We start from the raw sequence: 11,010 nt of genomic DNA, 5'->3' as shown, positions 1-11,010 counted from the left end.
TTTGGGACCCACTGTACAGTTTCTCAACGTTTTGTATACTAGCTTGTTGATTTCTAAAATTCGATTCCAATTGTTGAAATCGATCCGAGTTTTTCTTTTCGGTGTCGGAGATGAGGTGAGATACAGTATCTTCAAGCCTTTCTCCTCCACCTTGTTGTTGAGAGAAATTTTGTAACTCGATTCTTGGTTGTTGAAAGTTTATTCGTTGGTTTAGATTTTGTTGGTTACTACTATTGTCGGGTTCCCTCCAACCAAGGTTAGGGTGGTTACGCCATCCTTGGTTGTAGGTACCCGTTGGAGGGCCCGACGGCCTAGGTCTATTATCAATGTAGTTTACCGACTCTTTTTGATCATCTATTTCTTTCATACAGCTCCAATTTTCATGTGGCCCACCACACCCTTCACAAGCCATGACCGAGGCCGTTTTTATCATTTCTAGCTTTTTGGTTTTTGAAGAAAGGGCCTCGATTTTGGCTTGTAAAGAAGTGTTTTCATCAACCTTATGGGCGCCCGGGGCAATAGATTTATTGTCCCGGGGAGTGTGCCACTGAAAATTGGTTTAAGCAATTTCCTCAATTTGATTATATATTTCATTTGGGCGGCGATTACCTAAAAGTCCCCCGGAGCTAGAATCAAGTGTTTGTCTTATGTGTGGCAACAACCCATTGTAGAAAGTAGATACTTGTTGCCACACCACAAGACCGTGATGAGGACATTTTCTTAGTAGCACCTTGAACCTTTCCTAAGTTTCATATAAGGACTCCCCATCCTCTTGTGAATATGTATTAATTTCAGTCATTAATTTAGCCGTTTTAGCAGGAGGGAAATACTTATATAGAAACTTTTGGGCTAGTTCATCCCAAGTGTTTACCGAACCAATTGGGAGGGCATTAAGCCAAGCCTTAGCTCGGTCTTTTAGTGAAAATGGAAACAATTGAAGGCGGATGGCGTCGTTTGATGCTCCATTGATCCGAAAGGTATCACATATTTCTATGAAATTAGTAATATGTAAATGAGGATCCTCGTCCGCAAGCCCATGGAAGGTTGCGGAGTTTTGAAGCATTTGTATCAAATGTGGCCGAAGTTCGAAGTTGTTGGCTTCGACATTCGGTGCATTGATAGTGGCGCCGAGATTACCTACGGTGGGTCGTAGGTAATCCATGAGGGTACGTTGGTCCGCCATTGGAAGAGGGTCCCCCGAAACTTTCTCTTGGTTTTTAGCTTTAAGTGTCTTTCGTAGAAAGCGTTCGGGTTCGTCTAGGGGTTCTTTTATGTCTCTACTAGAACTGGAGCTCATACACTATGTGGAAAAGGCAAATGTGGTGCCTGAGTTCCAAGTCCTGCAATAAAAACAAAGAAGAACGTTGGTTAGAAGCTTCACCACGGCCCCGTGCTCAGATGAACACGGCCCGTGGTCGAAGATACAGTGATTGTTTTCCGGACCCCTGTTACTGGGGAGTTCGACACGGCCCCGTGTTGCACCGACACGGCCCTGTGCTCAACTCTCTGTAACTCAAAAAATAAAAACTGCCAGTAACAATGCTGGGCACGGCCCGTGTCCGACCAGGCACGACCCGTGCTGAGCTCTGCAGAAACTGAAAAATTAAGAAAATCCTAAAAAACAGAAAAATTAGAAAAAAAAACGATTAGGCGGTTGATTCCTAACTTTCTTAAAATCCTTGTGACCCCGGCAACGCCGCCAAAAACTTGATGTGCGTGTAGTGTGCTATATTTTTTATATATATTTTAAGCCCTTTTACACTTTTTAGCCAAGTTTTAAATTTATAAAACACGATATTTACTAACACTAAACACACATATGGGCAAGTGCACCCATCGTGGACGTAGTATAGCGTTGGTAAGATACCGAGGTCGTCCAAGGACACAAGAGCTTTTAGTACCGGTTTATCCTCAACTTCTAATCAAATCAAAAAGTTAGAAAAAGGTTTTTAAACTAGAAAAATAAAACTAACTAAAAGGCTGAAAAATAAAATAAAAGTAAAAACAGATAGACAAGATGAATCACTTGGATCCGACTCGCGTGTAGTGAAACCTTTGATTATTTCCGCACTTTTGCACTTTTTAAGAGATTATCTTAGTTATTGTAGTAGGCCTCTCTTTTAAAGGTGACCTTACCCTCAACCCAGTAGTTTGAGTCAGCAAGGATACAATCCTAAAGGGTCGGATTATTGAAAGGTAATTAATTAAGTTATTAATGCATAATGTGGTAGGCCCCTCTTTTGAAGGTGACGTTACCCTCGGCTAAGTAGTCTGAGTCAGCAGGGATACAGTCCAAAGTAGCCGGGTTAAAGTTTTAATAGTAGCTTACTTATGAGGGGATCAAAGAGTTTGGACCCCCGCCATCCAATACCGGTGGGTATTGAAGGAGATCCTACTAAATTTGACCCAGATCTATACACTGAACAATGGCAAGACTCTTACCAAACCATTCCCTTAACCCCCGACCAGGTAGCCAACATATCTCCATATAGACCATGGAGATATGAATGGTGAAAATCTTTTATTTTATATAGACAGTAAAATAATGCCAAGATACCACGGACAAACGATAAGGAAGAATCACCTTCAACATAAGAAACTAGTTATTAAAGTTATTAATACATAACCAAATAAAAAGTACGGAAAGATTAAAAATAAAAATTATTACACTAAACACTTGTCTTCACCAAGTGATGTAAGAGACTTAGGCAAACATGGCCTTTGATTGTCAAGAACTCTTACGATCAATCTTGGATCCCGAGACGACTCACACACTCTATGATGGATGATGGATGATGGTGGTGGATGATAGTGTTGTGATGGTGGTGGGTGGTGCGTGAAGTGTGAGAGAGGTGGTGTGCCAAGGGATGGTTTGCAAATGAGCCAATCACCCCTATTTATAGCCTGAACAGCAGCTCGGGCACGGCTCAGTGTCCATTGGGCACGGCCCTGTGTCCATCCTCCTTCTCTTTCTTCATTAATTGCAGTTTGTCTGCATTAAATGACCATGCCCCCGTGTCCGCTGAGCACGACACCGTGTGCAGAAGCGTATCTGTACTATCAAGATTTCCATAGTTTCTGCGAATCTTAGAGTTGACCACTGCCACGTGTCCGCTGGGCACGCCCCCATGGTAGGTGATAGAAGCTTCTACAACTTTGTCTTTTCTACTGACACTTGGGCACGCCCCCGTGCTCATTGAGCACGGGGCGTGTTCAGTCTTCTGTTCTCTTGTTTTTGCTTGGGAAGATGCTATCGGGGGGTCGGGCATGCTACGTTTGTTCCTTTTCTTGTATCTATGTTAGATTTGGCTGCCATTTTGCTTCTTTTGTTCATTTGAGCTCATTTAATCCTGAAAATACAAAAGGAAGACAAAAACACACTTTTTCCAACATTAGTACTAAAAAAGGGTTAGTTTTATGCCACAAGTGATGTAATTTATATGTTGCATTTTGTGCACATCACTGCAGCAACCGCTTCACTCCAAAAAAATATCGGTAATTTGGAATCGGCTAGCATAGTACGAGCTGTTTCCATTAGTGTGCGATTCTTTCGTTCTGCGACACTGTTTTGTTGTGGAGTATACGGTGCGCTGAATTCATGAAGAATGCCTTTGTCATTGCAAAATTCAAGCATACGCTTGCTTTTGAACTCTGTTCCATTGTCGCTTCGAATTCGTCTGATCGGCTGTTTGTACAGCGTCTCCATCTTTTTGAATAAAATCATCAACGAATCAAACGTTCCATCTTTTCTTTCGAGACACATCACCCATGAAAATCTTGTATAGTCGTCAGTGACCACTAGACAAATACAGATCTCCACTTACGCTCTTCACATTTACCGGTCCGAAAAGATCCATATGGAGTCTTTCGAGCGGTAGTCTGATGGAGTTCAAGAGCTTATTTGGATGTGACTTCTTCGTTTGCTTACCCTATTTGCATTCTACACAATCATCATTCAGATGGAAAATTTTCAAATTAACACCTTCAACAAGATCATTGTGAACTAAAAAATTCATTTTTCTCACATGAATGTGACCCATCTTACGATGCCACATTATTGATTCTTTTTCAGCTGCTTTTGTTTTAGTTACAAAACATTGTGCCTTTTTGTCTGATGTTGTTGCGACGCTCATGTCTAGGACATACAAATCGTTTTCACGTGGAGCGCGCATCATCACCATATCTTCTGGAATTTTAAAACCTGGTTTAATGATCAAACACTCATTTTTTTGTAAAGTGAACTGTGAACGACTTGTCACAAATCTGCGATATGCTCAACATATTTTTTTATAGTTCGGCAATGTAGTTCACTTTATCAAAAGTTACAACTCCATTGGTAAGAATTCCTTTACCAACGATTCTTCCTCCCTGTGTTCCAGCAAAGCCAACATATCCTCCATTAATTGATTTGACATCATAGAGTAATGCTAACATCCAGTCATGTGCCTCGAGGCGCCGCTATCCATGATCCACTTGGAGATGATCGACCTCGGAAGCCCCTGCACACATCAAAGACATTCACTTAAACAACGATTCCCAAGATTTTTCAGCATTTGGAACAGTACCAAACATAATATCATGAGCCACGTCAACTTTTGGAATGTTGAAGACAACATTTGGAATAACAGGTTTTGACTTTGATTTTAGATCTCCCTCCTTGATTGGTGGAAATTCTTCACTCAATTTGTCTAATTCAAACTCAAGTTTTTCAACATCGGTTGCAACAACTCTTGATTCAGATTTTAAAGCCTTTTCCATTTTCTTTTCTTCAAACGAACATTTAGGTTTCTCCACCCATGATTGGTTTTGAAAAGTTTTTGTTTTGGGATAAACCTTTGAAGTCTTTTGAGTTTTCGAAGATTCACCAATCTCAAAGGTTGATTTGGACTTGTCCTCGGACTTCAAAGATTCACCGCGTTTCAGAATACGCACGGGGGAAACCATCGGTGTTTTTCCCTTAACATCATTTGAAGTTTTTGGTTTTGGTTTCTGAAAAACTGGTTTTATGATCTTTTTAACACATTGCTTTGCCATGTGACCAATTTCATTGCAGCGATAACAGATTCTTTTCTCATAATCAACAAAAGTGGATCTGTTGGTCTCATCTTTCAACTTTTTGGCTGCATTGAAATCGTCAACTGCTTTCTGACTAAACATGTAATCTTTTTCAGCTACTGTATTCTTACCCGCCACAAACACATCACTCAACTTTTCATTTGGTTTAATCTCTTTCTTAGCCATTTTCTTCTCAAAACCGACACCTTTCTTTTTGAAATTGTTACCATGTCTTTTGTTATGACCATTGTACCCACCCATTCTTTCTTTCCCTGGTTGTTTGGTTGTTGTTTCACAAAAGATTTTTTCGGTTTTGATAGAAATGCGTTGTTGTTAACTTCCGAAATATCAATTTCCACAAGTTTGAAAATTTTTTCAACATTTTCCAAATTTGCATTCTGAATTGGATACTTAAAATCAGTATAGAGTTTGTCAGTTCCGGTCATTGTGTAAACCACAATGATCAAATCGTCATTCACAACTTTATCTGATTTTGGGATGAATTTGTCCAAAAAATTTCCGTCATCTTCAGAATCAGAATTGGAATTCTCCAAATGAGTTTTAACCGTTCCAAAATCAGAGTTATCACTTTCTTCATCCAACACTTGATCAACAACAGTTTTAATCACATGTGGCTCGTTGTCTGTGTCAGATGGAGTGAAAGTAAAATCAATGTTTTCCAGTAACTCATTCTCTACAGTTTTCAACTTGAGATTCAAAGCTGCTTCCACCCCATCTGGATATTTCTGTGTATAATGATTCCACATTGGGGGTGGAACATTGTTGAAAGCAGGTTTAGCATCAATTTGTTGAGGAACAATCTGATCAATCACATAAGATGAAGAAATATAATTGATCAATTTCTTATCAACTCTTTCTGTTTCAATACGCATCAATTCAAGTTCCTTTTTTAAAGATGCGATTGTGTCCAGATGAATGTTAATTTCCATCTGCTTTTCCATGACCGTTCCTTTGAGCAAATTAACAACTTTATCCTTTTCTATACTTTCATTTTGAATCATTTTAATTGAACGTGATAAAGTGTCACAAGCTTCTTTCACTTCATAAAGATCGAATTTTACTTCGTCGGTAAATTTTTTCAATTCTTGAAACTGTTTGTCTTTTTCAAGACAATCCATGCAGGGTTTTAAAAAGTTTTCGCATGGTGTTTCAGGAATTTGATCAACTTTTTCAAAAACCTTTTCTTCTTTATCAGTTTTAATTTCTGGTTTACCAAACCCTTCAGACTCAGATTCTGATTTTTCTCCTGGTTTAATCTCCACATTTTCTGATTCTTCATCGGACTTCTTTTCAACTGACTCCTTTTCAACTGACACATTTTCAACAGACACCTTTTCAACTAACTCTGTTTCGACAAACTCCGTTTCGACAGACACTGACTCTTGAGTTTTATCTACCTCTTTCAACTTGACCGTCAGCGCCTTGTTAGCTATCTCCTTTAGAGTTTCTTCATTCATTTCTTTAGAAACATCGATTATCTCTTGAATAGGAGCTTTTTCAACTTCATATTGTGGACAGAAACCTGGAGTTGGTTCGCTGAAGAAACTTGCAAAAGAATCAAATATGTTAGGAGGCATTACAAATTTAAAAGAATTAGCAATAACCTCCTGTTCTGATTGATAATAATAAACTTTTGATGCTGCCTCTTCAAGTTTTGCAAACTCTCTTCACTCATCATTTCACCAACTTCCTCAGCTTCAACAACACATTCTGGCTCTTTAATAATCTCTGCCATCACAGCAAGACCCTCACCATGAACATATTTATCCCAACTAAACCCTTCCAGAATCTTCTCATCATCCTGATTAACCAAAAGAGCCTTTTCTGCTTTGTTCTCAATTTGAGGTCTTGGATTGAATGGTTGCTGACTATTTTTGTGATAGATTGCTTGTCGGTAATAGTCATTTGCGAACGGATTCTGATGCTTGTTTACTTCCCTGTTTGAAATATCCTTTTTCTTTGCATTTGAAGCAAGTAACCTTCGCTTTGTCAAATCCAAGCTTAAAATCAGGTCCCGCGAGACTGTTTTGTCCGGTTATTTCCACGAACCTTTGTGCACTCCTCACTAAGCTCGCCATGCCCCATTTGATATCTATGAGTTCCAGCTCCTCTGGATCAATCTGATCGTAGTCTTCTTTCGTCATGTCAGGATTACCAATTCTTCCGGCAACAAGACTTTCATAGGACTCAAGTACTGAAGCAAGTAGTTCTATATGTTGTTCTGCTGCTGATTCTATAAAATCTTGACCACTCTTGATGTTCACAGCTATATTGCACTGAATCCCTTGACCATAACTTTAATTGTTTGACCCTGAAGAGCTTTGAGTATAAGTTTGTTCTTGTGAACTCTGAACCTTAGGATTTGGTTCGTAGCTTGTAAACGGTGAATGGATGTTGCTTGGTGTGCTTTGAGAAACTCCAGATGTAGAATCAGCACTAAATGTTGTCTGAATTTTTGGACTTGGGGTAGATGTTGCAGATGAGCTTCCTTTGTAATACAACTGAACATCTTGTTGTACATTAGCGGATTTCATTTTTCTAATCTTTTTAAGTTCAAGCTCATGCGCTTCAATTTTCTCGATGAACGTGCTTAGATTGAAATCAACATATTCCAAGTTATTTTTCAAAACCAACAAATATGTGCCCCACTCATCATGTGGTAAAGCATCTGCCAGCTTGTCAACCCACTCTTCATCTGTTTTGGTAATGTTCAAACGCTTCATTTCTACAACCAAATGGCAATACCTCTCGATCAACTCTTTCGTTGATTCACCCATGATACCCGTAAAAATATCAAATTCCTTTTTCAACAATGCCGTTTTGCTCTTTATCATCGAAACACTTCCAAGAAACTTGATTTTTATTGCATTCCAGATAGACTGCGAGTCATTCTGATGTTGTAGTAAAACCAAAATATCTTCTTTGATTTCTTGCTGCAAGATACTCATCATTTTATTTTCGGCTTTAAAGCTTTCCTGTTCAAGCGGAGTTAAGCTACCAATTGTTTTCTCAATACCAGCTCCATTCGTCAGAGGTACATACTTAGACTCAATTTTCATCCAACACTCAAGATGATTTTCCTGTACCCATGTTTTAAACCTATCTTGCCATCCCGAATAATCTTCGATACTGAGAAGCTTTGGTGGCTTTTGCATTGTACCAAGCTCGTTCTCCATGTTTACGTTCTGTGCAATACTCACTTGAGTTTGAGCTGCTATCATTCCCCCTCCGAAAAAACGTGTTATAAAATTCTTGGTTATCCATTTTAAACAATGAAAACAGTTTCACAAAATTTTCTAAGTTTTAGAAAAATTACTTTCAAGCGAACTGACTTCCACACGATTTGGACTTTCACACGAACTGACTTTCAAACCAACTGGATTTCAAACGATTTGAACTTTCAAACGAATTGAAATTCAAGCGACCTGGACTTGTTTCAAACAAACTGGAATGTCAATACGTGCGAAATGAGCAAAAGATTTCCAATTCATGCGAAGTGAATCAATTTCACATGATTTGGACCTCAATTCATACGAAATGAAGAAATTTTTGAAAAATTTCAAGCGAACTGGTTCAATTCGTGCGGAATGGACACAATTTTCAAACGAATTGATACATTTTCACACGATCTGATGTTTTTGACACTTTTTGATCAGTTTTAGTTCGAATTTAGGTATGTAACTTTGAAGGATTGATTAAAATGGTGTTTTACACGTTATATCCAAAATTCAGTCCATTTTTTCCGTAAATTCGTTCAAAAGTCCAAGAAAGAGTAGAAGAATCAGATTTTCACACATTCAAAACACTGATATCTCAGATTTAACTCATCCTGAGCTCTGATACCACTTGTAGGATCGTGATTCGATCAAATACGAGTCGGTCAGTGTTAAATCAAGTCACTAGAGAGGCGGAAACAATCTAGTAACCTTGAATCGGTGTTAGAATGTGACTAGAAGCAGAGAAATACACTTTAAACTGGTTTTCCATTCATATAAAACGTTTTTACATGGAGAGAATCCGGCAGCACTTCATGAGAGATTTCACCAGAATGTTACAAATGGAAAACCCAACACCCCTATTTATAGGGTTTCCAATTCGCACGAGTTAACATGTTCACTTCGCACGAAATGGCAAAGTCCATTTCATGCGACCTGGCCATATATAGGCCACTTCGTGCGAACTGGTACATTTACAAATAAACTTAACTTTCTAACACTTTAACACCGATTACATTCAAACGACACGACCTAGACTGATGACGTAGGCGATAGACATTGTGTACCAACACTTCCTGCCAACGACAGCACTGACGCCTTCTATAACGATAACCTCGATTCACACACTTCAAACACCGGTCTCCAATTACAAATCCTATTCATATTAGCCCCCACGGTAATCCCAAGATATTTGAAAGGAAAAGCGTCCACTTTGTACCCAATCATCTACGCCACTCTATTCAGATCATTATCATCAAACCCCACTACATAAATGTTAGATTTTTTCACATTCATCTTCAAACCCGAGCAAATGTAAAAGCACCTCAAAATCCGCACCACGGCTTGAACATTCTCAGAGGACCACTCACCCATGATGATGGCAACATCAGCATAAAAAAGATGGGAAACACACGGCCCACCATTAGGCAGAGAAATCCCTTTAAAAATACCCATCCCAATCGCTTTATTGATTAAACGAGAGAGCGCTCCTATGACAACAAGAAATAAAAATGGGGACAATGGATATCCTTGCCTCACCTCTTTAAAACAAGGGAAATCAAAAGTGGGAGCACCATTAACTAGAACCGAAGCTCTAGCCGAAGACAAAATACCCCGAACCCAATCACACCAACGCGACGGGAACCCCAGTTGATCCAAGACATCAATCACGAAGTTCCAATTCATGTTGTCATATGCCTTATCGAAATCAATTTTAAGAACAAAAGCAACCTTTTTACCTTTTTTTAACTAAGAGTAGATCTCATTCACCACCAAAGGCCCATCCAGGATGAGCTTATCCTTTAGGAAAGCTGATTGCGAATCCGAGATAACGCTCCCAAGCACCACTTTCATCCTATTAGCTAAATTTTAGAGATCACCTTATTTATAACACCCACCAAACTTATAGGCCGATAGTCACCCAAACCGCTAGGGTCTTTAGTCTTAGGAATGAGCGGGATAAAAGAGCCCGCACAACCACGATTGATCATGCCCGAATAGAAAAACTCATCCATAACCTTCCTGAAATCCGACTCAAAAATGTCCCAAAAATGCTTAAAGAATCTAAAATTAAAACCGTCAGGACCGGGTGCCGTGTCCCCCCGCACTCAAAAACTGCCCTCTTAATTTCGTCACGACCAAACTCCTCAATTAAAAAAGCCCCGAGAACTTCCGAAAGTGTACTATCGCTATCCAATCTAAGCAAAGGCCTATCAACAACCGTTTCTTTGAACTTGTCTCTGAAAAACTCGAAGACAAACTTTTTGATCCGGTTGGGATTATGACACCAAACACCATTAATGTTCAACCCGAGAATCTCATTCCTTGCTTTCCTGCTATTGACCAACGAGTGGAAGTATTTAGAGTTCTCATCCCCTTCCTTAATCCATCTTTCACAAGATCTTTGCTTTAAATATTTTCTTCGAATTCATCTAAATCCCTTTCCTCAAAAATCCGCTCTAACCCTTCCAACTCAGCGCTAGCAACAGCGACCTCTCCAACCTCTTTTTCCTTCAAAGCATCTCTCTATTCCTTAACACGGTCTTTGATAAATCTGAGCTTCTTAACCAGCACAATGTCAGGAGGCCCGCCCCCACTAAAAGCCGCAGCCGCATTATACACAACTTCCTCATAACCCGCCCGACCGATCCAAGAGTTAAAAACTCGAAAAGGCTTAGGCCCAAAGTTCGAGCTCTTAATAGATAACATTAAGGGACAA

At 39.4% G+C, this 11,010-nt stretch overlaps 1 non-coding gene across 1 annotated transcript; it reads left to right on the top strand.

Annotated features, from left to right (window-relative positions):
• Nucleotides 1-698: 698 nt before the first annotated feature.
• On the top strand, nt 699-805 carry LOC118489881. Its single transcript, XR_004887894.1, has one exon. It is a non-coding gene; the product is annotated as a small nucleolar RNA R71 (small nucleolar RNA).
• Nucleotides 806-11,010: the final 10,205 nt, after the last annotated feature.

Source organism: Helianthus annuus, chromosome 2 (genome assembly GCF_002127325.2).
Source record: "Helianthus annuus cultivar XRQ/B chromosome 2, HanXRQr2.0-SUNRISE, whole genome shotgun sequence".
Taxonomy (NCBI): domain Eukaryota; kingdom Viridiplantae; phylum Streptophyta; class Magnoliopsida; order Asterales; family Asteraceae; genus Helianthus; species Helianthus annuus.
Note: the sequence above shows the minus strand (reverse complement) of the source record. Positions and strands in the feature narration are given on the sequence as shown.